Source organism: Pseudopodoces humilis, chromosome 2, assembly GCF_049639895.1.
Source record: "Pseudopodoces humilis isolate 2021_Gansu_Grassland_sample_001 chromosome 2, ASM4963989v1, whole genome shotgun sequence".
In the NCBI taxonomy this organism is placed as follows: Eukaryota; Metazoa; Chordata; class Aves; order Passeriformes; family Paridae; genus Pseudopodoces; species Pseudopodoces humilis.
The window spans coordinates 98,634,375-98,649,137 of NC_142201.1; positions in this window are offsets into that span (position 1 = coordinate 98,634,375).

Below are 14,763 nucleotides of genomic sequence, written 5' to 3' on the forward strand. Positions count from 1 at the left end.
TCAGCTACCCAGGCGAATTTTCTCACCTATTAGCTAGAAATATGTTGACCTGAGAGATTTAAGTTATTAAAATACTTTGTGATGTTCAGATAAGATTGGTGATATGTTCCATCTTGACGAGCCACAAACAATGTCTTTCTTTTTATGAGAATGCATACTTGGGCTGCCAAATGTGTAACCTGCCATTCTGACATGATAAGAGGACATCCAATCTTACAGATGTCAGGGCCAGTAAAAATAACCAACAAAGTATGTGAAACTGAAATATAATGCTCTTCATGAAAATAGAAAAGCTTCACTAAAACGAAACAAAATTTATGTATCAAAACTTTCTGAAATGTTCTGCAAGCCTTTATATTCTTTTCCTTGCTGAATTAGTAGAGTCCAGGATAAATTCTTCATTTCTATTTACATTAACATGTTTAGCAAAACCTCTGCTAGCTCTCCCCAGCTCCTAGTTTGCCAGCTGGCATCTATTTAAGGCCAAAAATAATTCATTATATGGGTAGCATTTCTGGACTGACCCAGTCTGAAGCTGAGTGAAATCAGCAAAGAGATACCCACTTCTATACCCCATTTAAAGCAGTCAGTGTTTTAAAGACAAAACTCCTTTGTATTCCCAAAAATGTGTAAGTAGCTTAATTGTCTGGGAACTGGGGACTTCCTCAAAATCGTGCTCAGAATATCTAAGCCTGGGTGTTGGGTAGCAAGCAAATGCATTTACTTTCGGCTGCAATTTCCTTAGTTTCCTGGACTTGCTTGGACCAGAATTTGTCCAGTGATGCCACAAAATACTCTGTGAGGCCCAAAATATGATCTGGGGAGCTGAAGAGGAAGTCTGCTGCCCTCAAGGTGCTGTTACAAAGTAGTTCATGGGAGGCAACAGGAAAGGCAATGTTTTTTCTAAGTGGATGAACCATAATTTTGGTTACTTTATTGGTAAGCCTAAGGGGAATAGGCAACAAGGATCCTGCTGAGGAATGGACAGCAAGCAAAACACAGGAAAAGGGTGTGGGAATTCCTCTTCTACACTGACTGTTTGAAGCATGAAGAATGGAAAAGATGCAACCAGAGGAAGCACCATCTACCCTTGAATTAAGAAGAGGAAAGACAATCCTAAAAGAAATGTGCTGCCCAGATAACAGGATGAGTAACAGGGAAACCAGCATTATCCCCTTGTGTAAATGGAAAGTATGAAATTGTAAAATGAAAAGTTTATGCATGTAATTTGAATTTGGCCTCCTTGGGTAGACTGAATGAGCATAGCCTCAACCTACATTTTCCCATGGGGCTCTTCCACATCTGGTGACTGGACAGCACTCATCTATTTTGATGTTCAAGATGTGGTTTTCAGTGGCTTTCACTGCTCTAAATGTTCTATGTCAGTGTTTCAGTGGCCCTCTCTTCCTGTGACCTTCTCCTCTCTCCTGAAGAAGAAGAGGGCATGGATATGCAGAGTCCTCAGGAGTTTCATGGGAGCCTGAGGGTGGTGGGCATTGGGCCTTGGCAGAGGGTCAGGAAATGAGTAACCTGCAAGTGGATTGTAAGAGCTTCCCACCTTTGTCTTCTCTTTCTTTAAGGAATATGAATCATCATAGAGTCAGACAATGACTTTACAGTGATGGCAGCATAAAGATGGAAGATATCTTTGCCTATCAGAAAAGGCCCATTTGACTCATCCTGTCATTTCTTAACCAAGGCAACCACTTCTGAAGCAACAATTGGTATGGTAAGGGGCTAGCTGATTTCTAGTATGTGTCAAGGCAAGCCACACATTAATTAAACCTGCCTTTTCAAATGAAGAGAATAAACCACCTATTCAGACATGGAAGAAATTAAATTTTACAGTCTTGCAGAAATGTGTTTTATTCTTTTTAAATAAAAAAAAAACTGTCTGAAAAAGAAGGTATTTTTTCATGGGGTCATTTTTTTTCTGAACATTTCCATCAACATTTTAGGGGAATTTAGGAGGAGACAAACTCTGTAAAGCTTTCCTATGGAAAAAAAAGTAAAGGGATCATTTAAGATAACTGCAATTAACATTACAGGTATGTACCACTGACCTGAGCCACAGTGCAAACTACTGAACAAAGTTGTCAAATACCTTCTGTGTTTCCTTAGATAAAATAGCTGTTTTCATACACCTGATAAATTTATTTTCTCCCCTTCCTAAAGTGATTGGAGCCAGTTTGCACATTGCAAGTCCAAACAGAATTCCAGAGGTTGGCGTGTGGTTGTGTCCTGGCTATGCCCATGTCGACCCCTTCCTGCCTTGCTGGGGACACTTGCCCTTCTGCACTTCCCTTCTCTTTCTGTGGATGTTGACAGAGACTGAGCCTGTGGCCTAAACATAGCAAAGAAATTATGAAGTGACACAGACACTTACATGTCTATGAAAATTATATGTTGCTCTCTGTGTGTCAAACCCTGACAATAGTCCTTCATCCACTACAAATATAGCCTTCTGCCAGGAACAAAACTGCATTTGCAATAAATTCAGGGAAAACAAGATGACATGGTAGGAGAAATTATTTATTTTTTTTTTTAAGGAAGGACATTAAACCTTCTGTTTTCTATCTGAAAAGCTGTGTTGTGCCTGCTCATTATTTCAAATAATCTTGCAAGCTCTGGACAGTCTCAAAAGGAACTAAGTTTATTTCTCCTTATCATAGACTTTCCGCTCTGGACAGGACCACAACACAGTCATCATTTTTAAGAAGAAAACCAGAACTTTGTCACTTAGATCTTAGGGTTTTTTTGGAAGACTCACAAGGGGCCAATCGCTCCCATCTGCTCTAAGGCTGCCCATTGTGTATTGTCAATGTTCACTTGTTTCTGTGGGTTTTGTGACCCCTGAGTGGGTTTGGAGCAAATGAAAACTTGCATCAGAGCTGTGTGCCAGATCAGATAACCTAATGAGAGCTCCCAAGTCTTCCTGTGAGCTTTACCTTTCCTTAACCTCAGGCACCTCAGGCACACTGCCTGAGATGGCCCCACAAAGCACTGCTGCTTTTGCTTTCTAACAACCAGCAGGCATAAGCTAAGGGGGGAAAAATGCAATGTGCGGATGGGGGATGAATATTTTAGCTTGGCTGATTGCAAAGGTCATCTCTAAATGAATGTTTCTGATTGTCTGCCGCCCTTTTTCTTTGGGAATGTGGATGTCCCAATCCATCACCAATGACTGAAGCTCTGTAAGAAAGAAAAATACTCAAAGGTCAAGATGGCTTCTCAGTATGTGCAATTTTCTTCATGGTAACTATAATGGAATGGTTGGTGTAGTAATGGCATTCAAGTGATGCTGGGAGTATGTATGATAATATACAATTTTTAAAACAAGTCTACCTGTATTTAAGTAACAGACTAATCTACTAGAGAGTATATCTACTATTTCAGAATGCCAAAATAAAACAAAAATGATTAACACCTAAAGAAAATCTAACCCCATGCAACTAGTAAACAAAGGTACAGCTTTTTACAAAAAAACAGCAGCTAGCAAAAAAATGTAAAATTATTTATAAAAATAAATGTGAGAATTCTAGGGAAATTTGTTTTAGATAATCTAGTTAAAAAAATTCAGGATGTATTTTGAATAGTCTCCCTTCCCCAGATGTGGGCATTTCAGTTCTCTGGAAGCCTGTAATAGGTCATGTTAGTTTTCTGTTCTTTGGGACAAAAGTAATATTTAAGTGCAATAACTGTTTTTTCTGGCTCTGGAAAGCTATACTTGCTGGGGTAAGGCATTTTATAAGGATTAGAATAGTAAGTGCAGTGATGAAATTTCCACACTGCAGTCCTCCTCAGTTCAGATCCCAGGTGCACACTGCCAAATACAGGGTTAGCTGCTGTGGGGGTTTGATACTGGCTAGATGCTAGGCACCCACGAAAAACCATTCACTCATTCTCCTCTGCTATAGCTGAGCAGAGGAGAGGGAAAGAAAAAATCTGAAACACTCATGGGGTGAGATAAGGTTTAGGAGAAAACACTTTAAGGGCAAAACAGGCTCAAAACTTAAAAGGTATAAAGAAAAAATTATTAATAGAATTAAAAGAGAATAATAAGAACTGACATAAACCTTTTGAGCACCTTTCCCCCCGCCCTCCAGCCTTTCTTTCCTACCAACAGCACAGGGAGACAAAACATTACGTTTTTAGTCAGTTTGTCACTTCTAAAAATCTTTCTTCAGTTCACTTAGGGAGAGGACTCTCTTCTGCTATGCCGTGGGGTCTTTCCCTCAGGAGATAGTTCTCTGTAAACTTCTCCAGCCTGGTTCTAATTTTCACAAGTCACAGTCCTGCCTGACCTGCTGTAATGTGAGTCCCTCCCATGGGCAAAGCAGTCTTCCCACACCTGTTTGCGTGGGTCATTTAGTTCATGGGGTGTGTTCTTTAAAGGATAGTGTGGAAGCAAGGGTCCTTTTCCTCTATCCTTGGAAGCAAGGGTCTTCTCTCTCCGTTCAAGCATCTCACCAGGTCACAGCTTCTCAATATCCACCCACTCCTGTGAAAGAGCCTTTTTCTCGCAGGCTGCAGGTAGACCTCTACCTCCCCCCAATGCACTTCATGAATTATAGGGAAACAGTTTGTTGCATTTACAGTTCTCACCACAGCTTGCAGAAGAATCTCAGTTCCAACAATCAGAGCACCTCCCCCCTACTCCCTCCTTCTCACTTCCCTTGGTGTCACCATGTTGTTCTCTTCAAGTGTCTTTTCCTTTTCTCTGACTTGGGAGAAAGTGGTGTCCATATATTCATTTGTTCTCAAGTTCTATCAGTTGAAAAGTTTTCATAGAGTTCACAGTGCTGAAAGGCGGCTCCTGCCCGGGCTCTGCACTGGGGAATTGCTTGCCATGCCTCTCGCTGCTGGCCATGTGGTCCCTCTGGCACCGTGCAGGCCACACCGCAGCCCTTGCATTTCTGTCTGCAGCATGGCTGGCTAAAAGCAGCTAAATAATTAAAGATCATTGCGAGGCATGCTGAGATGGCAGCAGCGGCGCAATCTCGGCTGCGCCACCCCAGACGTGCAGTCCCGGCCTCGCCACCTTGGCCTAGCCGCCACTCCCAGTGCTGCCATGGCCCCTCAGCCACACCTCGGAGGAGGAAAGAGGGCTTGCATGCTTTTTTTCCTTCTTGAACATGTCCTCACAGAGGCGTTGCTAACTTCTCTGATTAAGCCAGCCAATATGTCCATCGTCAGAGCCTTCAGGGATTGGCTGTGCTGGACAGAGTAGAAGTTTTGAGGAGCTTCTCTCTCAGAAGCTGCCTCTGGCTTCCCCCAGCCCCACTGAAAACCAGGTTATGTTAAACTAACACAGCTACTCTTTCCATGCTTGCACTGATCTGCTGGGTGTAGTAAAATTCCCTTCCTCCCTTGTCTACCCTCCTTCATTTCTGCAATTCACACAAGAGAGATTATCCTAAATGGCTGACCTGGTAGTCTCCTGACTTCATAGACATCACTCTTTGATGGTTCTTCCAGCAGCCCTGTCTTAGCTAAGGAAGAAGGGGAAAAGTAGAAGTTCAGGATTTAGTCTTCAGTTTTCCTTTACTCTCTACAGTGATGGATGAGGGTTTCTAATGGTTGCCTTTCAGTGATTTTAACAGAGCTGGTCTCACAGTAACTCATGCCATGCAATTTAAACATTCTTGCCCCCACATATTTTAAGGAAGTTGTTCTCTTCCATGATGGAAAGAGGTTAATTCTAGATGCAACAGCTTGCATGGTATGTCTGCTACCCTCAAATGCTCTCTGCTTTAGACAAATATGAAAGTATAAAAATACTCTTTTTCTTCCTTATTCTTTCTGGTTCATTTACCAAGAGCCCTCAGAAGGTGTTTATCCCAGAAAATGGTCAGGACAAGCAGAATCAATTTTTTTCTGTGTAGCAGAAGTGAAAATTTGGGCTCAACCTCTTGCCACCACTAACTGTTATACTCATTTCGTTTGATATTAAAAGTAATGTCAGACCCTGTAATGACCTACCCTGAAGGGGAAGGTAGCACCCTACTTTTCCTGTTTACCCAGAAATCTGGTAGCTTGCTTCAGATGCCACAGGGATCAGAGGACACCTATGGTCTGGCCTGAAATTTTTTATGCACACAAATGCTGAATTCCCTTTTGCTGACACCTTGATGTTAGGGACAAAGGCAGCAGCTCTGTTCACCTGCACTGCAGCATGGTGGGTGCCAGATCTTGCACTGGGACCTTCCTTGTGTTACCTGCTCACTGCTCTGAGCTCTTGACATCAGCCCTGTAGTTTCAGTTGCTTCCAATCCTCTGTGTTTGAAGGGCTGAGACAAAGGATCTTTGTCTCAAAAGGTACCTTCTGCTGTGGTTCGTGGTGGCTTTGTTTCCTGCTCGTATTTTTTTCCATAGCTATAGCAGGACACTGCCCACACATTAACACAGGTTGAGGATCTTCAGTCCTGGATCTAGACCCAAAGGATATCAGACCCAGCATACAGATCAGGTGAGCAGATCTCAGTCTTAGACCTGCCTTAATTGATCTAGGTGGTTGTTTTTTACAGCAGTTGGAAAGGAAGCTTGCAGAAGAAGGAAAATAAGTGCATGACAGCAGATGAAAAGAACTTGTGTTCTTGGTAAAGCTCATAGCAAGGTCACTGGGTCCCTACTCTGTGGTGGGAAGGCTTCCTTCACAATCAAGGAGTGAATCAGCCAATGATGATGATGATGTTGTGATTCATCCAATGCCCACATAATTATGATGTGCACAGATTCTGAGATACGATTCATCTTTGTCCCTTGGGTCTTCATGGAGCTCTTGGTGCCTGGCTCAGAGAAAATATTCCACTGTAATTGTCTGCAACAGGTGGAATGAATCCCACACCAGAGCTGGGCTCCAGGGAGAAGATGACAAAGTCACGTTTAAGATGCTTGGTTACATCCCATGTGACAAACAACACTTTATTTTATGTTGGATTAGTTGCCCCTGGAGGAGGAACAAACTCTGGGGAAAGACAAGAGTGTTTTGAAATACTGTATCTATTAGAAACAAATCTGGCTGGGAGTAGAAAATGCAGAGGAATTAAATTCAAAGGAAACATGTTATTTTGAGAAAGTCTAAAGATGTCAATTAGTTTAACAGCTGGTTTGGGACAGCCAAGAAGAAGCAAGCCTTGCAGATAAGGCAACCTAATTAGCAGGTTGCAAGGAGGGACTGGGACCTGTGGCAATTGGAGAGTCACCAAAACAAAAGATGTTCTGCTCCCTGCCTTGGCTTCATGTGGCCAGGCACATCCAGGGTCCAGGCAGGGATGGGGCTGGGGACAACTTTCATCCTTGTAGGGAATTCCTCTGGGTCCATAAAGGCAGGAGATAACAGAGATAGTACTAATAAGAATCTTGTTCTGTTTCTGTTTGGAATATAATTTTTGGATTATAAGGCCTCTGACTGACACCAAAATGATGAAAAAGCAAAAGCTTAGAGAAAATATTTGAAAATGGATAAATATAGTAAAATGGTTTTGGTGTTTCTTAGTTAAGCAAAGGAGAGTTATTCTGGCTAAAAATGCAAATAAAAATTATACCTCAGCTGGTAGTGCTGTAAACTGATCAGAGTAAAGATGTTTAACCCTGAAATTTCCACAGTTTTGTGGGATTTTCTCTCTGGACACATAACACTGCAGCAAAAAGAGCAAAAGGTTGAGCAATTAAGGATATAAGTCCCTGTGAGGGCTTTGTCTTATTTTTAATCAATGAACATCACTTTCAGCTGGTGGCATGTCAACCTGTCTTACAGAGAAGCACCTGCTCTTCCCTAAAGTGAGCAGGCTCTGTTCAGACATCACCACCATGCCACAGTTCAGTGGCATCTCAAAACAGGAGCTATGATTTCTTCTAGCAGAGCAAGACAACTAAGCAATACCAAAGAATACCCAAAATATCACCTTAAAGTAAAAAAGAGGAAATTAATTCGAGGGCTGTTGAGTGTAGAGGGTTGTGCCTGTGCTTTAATGAATGAGCTCAAATAAAGTTAGGAGCACCGTTCTGCAGGCTCGGCTCCACCCGGGACCTGAGGGGAGCATGAGGGGTCCCTCTCTCATGGAAGAACGGACGGGGGTGCTCAATCCTTGCCGCTTCTTGCCATCTAGTGGCTTGACAAAGCACCAGTCCTAGGCCTCTCAGCTCATGTCTTTAAAACCCTCATCAGAAGAGAGGCGGGGTGCTGCATGCCCAGAGGAAAGGAACACTGAGAAGCGGGTTCTGCACCTACACAGCCAAGTCACCTCCGTTCTCCCCACCTGCTCTCCTCTGCCCGTTCTTCTTTCTGCCATCCAGAAGATGGCCAGGTGGCAGAGGGTTTATCCACTCACTATGACCTGGTCTAGGCTGGAGAGGGCTTTAAAGTTTTACCTTTGGTGTTTCCTGAATAGCTGAGTTGGGGTTTGGCCAGCACTGAAGTGGAGGATGGTGGAAACACAGCAAGGGTTTTTTTTGGTCTTTGGTGCTACTGGGCTGGGTGGAATAACACCCTCCAGGCTTGAACACCTTGATGTAGTCAGCCAGGCTATGGGTGTGCTACCAGCCATTCCCCCATAGCAACAGACAGATGAAATTCTGGCATACATTGGGCAAAAATTTCCTGGTGCAGGCAACCCCCAGCTGTGTGGCCGTCCTTGGTACATGACATCTGTTCTGTAGCATCCACACTTTTTGTGAGATTTTATCATCACTTAACCATTTGGGAATAACCATTACATTAGAATGGTTAACTCGGATGTTGACATCTGTTACAAGAGCAAATGCAGGTGAGTGCATTGGTCTCTCAGTTCACTGAATCCCCCATCTGTGGGAAATGCACAAGTTGTTTTATCTGTAAACTTTTGGTACGTGGAAAATATTTCAAGTGTAAACTTCAGAGTATTTATTTTTCCGCAAGCAGATTCAGGTTATCAGGGTTTTTTTGGTAAAACATTTCCCAGAGGAAGTAGGATGCTTTGACACATTTGTCAAAAAATTCCCTGCAAGTAGAAAATGAAAGGCAATAGTATGCTTTGAAAGTCTGGTACTTTCCACCATACCTTCCACAGTAATGAGATAAAGTAAAAACAGGAGATTACTTTATCTTTTTTATTTACATCCTTTCCCATCCCCCACACAGAGAAACTGAAGTGTATCTAACAGTAGTGGAGTGGGATTACAGGTGATTTCTATGCCTGTGCCAGAGTGCAGTAGGCCAGGGTTGGCCTGGAGCAGCAGAGTGAGTCTGGCAGCTGGGACTTGTCCTAGCTCTCAGCCAGAAGCAGGGCAGGCAGCAGGCACTGGGGGCACCTCTCTGGGGATAGGGACAAAGCATCAGCCCTCAAGTGGGGTCTGCTATCAGTCTGGTCAAGCCACAGATGATTGATACACTCCTGGGGACATGGAGAGGATGCTCATTATTATGGACAGAATGAGGGCTTATTGGCTATGATCCTAGCAGCAGGCAGTCATGATGGGTTAGGTGCTATGCTCCTCACCCATTTTTTGCAAAGAAGTGCTCTGTCTGCTGACCGTGGTTGTTTTGGACCAAGGGGACAAGAGCCATCTCCCTCTCACCTACCAAGTGCCAAGGTGGCTGTGGCTGCTGTAGTGTGCAGCCAGGAAGTGTAGACTCCCCAGCATTTATGAGCCTCTCCTATGCTTCTGCACCCTGTATGTCTAGGAGCATGTTTACAGATAGCTTTTACAGATTTTAGATAAATTTTCAAAATTCTAAGCTAAATTTCTCTGTGGTCTGTCTTCGGGATACATGTCAAAGCATGTGACTCAATCACCTTTGTTGGGATGGGGTTTGCAAAGAATTCTTGTGGTCCCAAACCATAGAGTTTGTAGCAGAAGTATTTGTGAGCCAAGTCATCACTGAAAGAGCTCAGTTACATATTTGGTCTAATCAGTATGCATTTATCTGGCTTTTAAGGTATATTATGTCATCTCTGTAAGGGAAAGTAGGCAGGCAGGCAGGAAGGAAGGAAGGAAGTTAAAGGCTCCTATTCCACAGTCTTTGAAGTAGGTGTTGGCAGATGTGTCCAGGCCTAGAACTGTCACAACTCCTGGCAAAATAAATGCATACATTTTGAAAATTGATTTCTAGCTGTATAAAGCATTTTCACAATCCATGTTTTCCTTGACATTATGGCCTTAAAATTGCTTTTCTAGTATTAGGGTGAACACCTATTACATAGCACCTGCACATTTTCTGGAACAATCATGGTGTTTTCAGAATTATGACTGTACAATCTTTTGCCTAGCACAGGGCACCGCTAGATTTTCTTGTTCCCTGTAAAGAAACTAAGGAATTATTTGAGAATTTTATTTGCTGACTCAGAGAAATAGGATCTTAGAAGGTAGCAGGTCCAATTTTTCAGGCATTGTGCTTCAAGAAGAGATGTCAACCAATCTGGAAGAGCAGAGTGAACAGCAAGTAAGACTGCTAGTCTGAGGAAGGACTGAAAGACTTGAGGTCACGAGGATATTATGAGATGTGAGGTCTTAAAATATAAATGCAAACCTGTAAAGAGGATGAGAATAAACATTCTCTGTGTCTACTTCAAACAGAGTAAGAAGTAACGGTTTAAAGTCTGAAAAGGTTTTCAGGATAAACATGTAGGAGAAGTCTCTGTTGGTAGTGATTATAAGATTCAGGCATATATAGTTTTGAATGACCAAAACCATCACTAAAGATCTTTAGAAATAAGTTAGTGAAAGACCAAAGGTGGCTTCAGTCTTGTCCAGAATGATCTTGTCTTGGATCATTTTCCTGGATCATTTTGTCCTTCACAGTATTCATTCTCTTGCCTTTTACTCTGCAGTCATTATGTCACTGCATTCATTGTGCAGACAGGAAAGCTGGAGTGGTAAAAACTATCTAGCCCTGAGCAAGCCAGTGTACCTTCAAAGCTGACCCTAGTTAAAGTGCCAGCTGGACTAAGGGGTCACCAGACTGTTCCATCCACTCCTCCACATCCATATCTCCTATGATGTTAAACATAACCCTAGGTGGGCTGCTCTTTACAAGAGAAAATGCATATGTAGTCAAAAATGCGTGCATATGGCGTTTGGGAAGGCAGTACCCATTCATTATTGGAACTGTTAGCCAGGAATTGTCCAATTTCCAAGCAGTTAGCATTTCCTGGTTGCAAAATGGGTACTATTTTTGCAAAACATGCTGAGAAATATCTTGCAAAGATTACTTCGGAGATGCCTTACATTTCTTTATGTTTTTGCTAGGGAAAGAAATTTCCAGGGCTTGCTCTGCTGGTAACAGGTGTTAATTCTGATACCGGATATCCTTTTGGCAACAGGCAGGTGCTGCAAACCTTCAGAGGAAAGGAAGCCTTGCACACCCACCTGGCCCAATCAACATCTCTCTGTGAGACTGGTCAACTTGCACTCATCAGTGGAAATCTGAACTTCAGTAAGGGCTACAGCCTTGGAAGACAGTTGCAAAAAAGCATGAAGTTCTTCAGAATCTTGGGGAGAGTTTTTCTCTTGTTTTGTTCAATTACATTCTGTGCTTGCTTCCTGGCAGCATTTCTGTAATTTGAGGTCAGCCAGAGTACCTGATTTATCTCTGTTTTTTGTTTCATTTCTCTTTTGTAGGCTTAGAGCTCTGTAGCCCCTCTAAGAAAGAAAAGAAACCACACTGGAGGAGCAGAGCCTTGCATGGGTGTTGGAAGCCATTTCTGCTCAAACTTTGTTTCACCATGAAAAGTCAGTGTCCAAAATCAAAGTATGCTTATTACTTCCCATCACTTGCATAAAATGCAGGACCATTGTTTTAATAAAGTCTGTTCTCAGACTGCAGAGAAGAGGAAGCTGGTGGGTCACAAGGGTTTTCAGCCTCTGACCAAGGTAGTTGGCCATCTTGTGCATGTGTGAGGTCCCCAGCTGGGGAGCTGCTAGTCATATGTTAACCACAAATTATATTGAGTTTTTGTGCCTTGATTTCCTATCATGAAGTCAGCTTTTTAAATGTGACTTTCTTGAGAAAATGGAGGGTCTACTGAAGCTATCACTCCTCCAGAAAACTAAGACTGTCAATGAATAAAGTATGAACAAAGGAAGATGAAAGCTAGTAATTTTATTTTACATTATTTAATGCATTTGAAATAGCATTTCCCAAAAGTTCTCAGGCTCTGTAGAATTTGTAAAAATGCAGTCTAAATTCCTGATGTAAAATTTACATAGTAGACTTCTGTGTGTTAACAACTTAAATAGTTTTACTATCCTTCCTGTAATCCAGAAACACTAGAGAGTAGGCAAGTTTCTTATTGCATACCAAAATTCAGTAATCCTATCTCTTTTACTGAGAAAGGTATTGTTTTGGAGAAGATTGCATAAGAGAAAATTATTGTAGCCTCTCAGACTTCAATCAGAAATCTATTATGTGTTTGACTGTCTAGGGCTCACTCATTTCATCTGATCTTTTAAAAGGCTTGTATGCTGTGTGGGTTGCTTTGGTGGGAGTGACCCATCATGCCTCTCCCTTGCAAGAAGAGATTGCAGTGAAGAGCAGTAATGTGCTTTGCTGGCATTAACAGACCTTTAGTTCCACAGATTTCACTATCTTCCTTCTATGTTGGTTATTGGGTTTGAGAGCTATAGAGCTTTGTTTCTGTTCTTTGGGCTTCCTGTGTGACTATACCTCTACAGAATATTTGATGCAAAAATAGGAAAAGAAAGACAAGTCATAGGAAATTATGTAGTATAAATGGGAGGATAAATTGGACCATGTGTTAGGAAGGCTGTGCAAGTGCTGTACATCTCCCACAGAATGGGTCCTGAGCCTATTTGTTTCCCTTTGTGCACTGTTGTGATTATGTGGTTTCACTGTGTGATTTAACCTAGTAGCGGCACTTTTCAGTCATATATTGAGTGCACAAGGTGAATCAGGAGGTTTCTCTCCTCCAGCTGGTGTTCTGCTCCTTAGTAGTATGCTGCAACATGAATATATAACATTTGGAGACCATCCACTGAGTCTTAATGCAACTGTTGTTGGGTGTGATGTCAAATCTGACAGCATTATCAGGAGGCACACAAGATGATGGGGATGAATGTGTTGCACCTAAAGTGACACAGTACAGTCCTTCCATTCACTGGCCAGTTTTAAAGCCAGTGGATGGTTGTGAAAGACTGGTAAGATTAATGTCTTGAGACATTTTGGGATGCCTGTGTGGGGAAAAGGGCAGCTCAGGCCTTGCTCTGTCCCACACCTCCCACCCCTAGAGCCTGTGTCCCATCCTGCAGTGGTTCCAATCAGGGGCACAGCACAGGTGATGCTCCCCACCTGCCTCTGGAGCCCCTAGCCCAGCTCCTGAGTGGCCAAATGACCACAAGTCCCACCTGGTGGAAGGGCCCAGGAAGGCCAAGGGGTATTGAAGGCTGAACATGAGGTAATCACATTGTCTGGACCCTACCTCTCCTTTCTATCATCATTGGAACCCAGGAACTGGTAGCTGTATGTGTGCTTTTCTGTATCTTTTCTGTCTTTCTCTCTCCTTCTTCTAATTCCCTCTTCTAGGAATTTTGAGTAACTTGAAATCAAACGCACTTAAAGTTTGCTAAGTTGAGTGAGCCAAGCTAATGCTTTGAGAAGTGTTTCATGTTGATTTGATGTTGCACTAAATTTTTTTGCCAAAGTTCCTTGATTTTTTTAAAGTTGCCAGTGAAGTCTTTTGTGTTGTTTTGACCTTTTGAGAATATCTTGTCAGTATTTCTCCTGTGCATCTAACTCAGAGTATATGAACCCTTTTAAAACTCTCGTTGAGTGAGTTTCTCGGGGCCTTGCAATGGTGGAAATAACATTTAAATTTCTTAAAAAAAGTTGTGACAACTGAGCAATGCTGATCTTCATGTGAAGAAATTACCTGCACCTTAAAAGGGATGTGCTCTCAGTCACCACCTTTTGTTTTCCTGCTTCAAAAGGCACAGTTTTTGTTTGCTTACCAAAATGAAGCTACCACAGGCTCCTGTGCTTTGCTTCTCTAGGCTCACATGTTGGTAAGGTGCTGAGGGACTTCCTGTTTATCTACAAATATCTCATCTTCCAAATCAAACTTGGTTCTCTGGGGATCTGATTAAGTCAAGGCTCAGCCTTCCTGTACAGGTGAAACAAGCCATGTTTAGATTTCACTAGCCTTCACACCTCTTGATGGTGAGACACTGTTCAGTCTCATTCTAGGCCCCAGATGTGGCTCTGGGGCTGCTCTGAACAGACCTGGCAGTGCTTCTCAGCTGCCTGACACAGTGAAAGCTCTACAGGCCCAGACAAACACACCCACTTTGGAAACTCAAACAAGTAACCAGAAACCATCCTCAGCCTTCTGAATGTCTTCAGACTCCTCCATACATGTATTATGGCATGGGCAGAGCATTGCAAAGTATTTTCAAGAACAATATTGTTTCATGTCTATGTATTCTCCGTAAAGATGGCCTTTCCCTCTTTCCTGCAAAGCCTGTACCCAGGTCATGTGAAGCCTGAAAAGGTTAATGCTCTTTCTTCTCATACATTTAGGCTTTTCATTGAATGGCTGCTCTTGTTTTTAGTTTAAGACCAATGAAGTGCAATCTTGATCAGAGAAGGAAAGTGAAGTGAAAAGAAGGAAAACAGTAAAAGTAAGGCTTTCAGAAGCTGTGAAAATAGGCCTCAGAAAAGAAAAAGCAGAGAACTTAGAGCTAGCTGCAGCTGCAAAGTCTGAAAGTAAAGAAGATACAATAATACAACATGCAAGGATATGAAACAATAGTTGAGTTTTTAGGCTT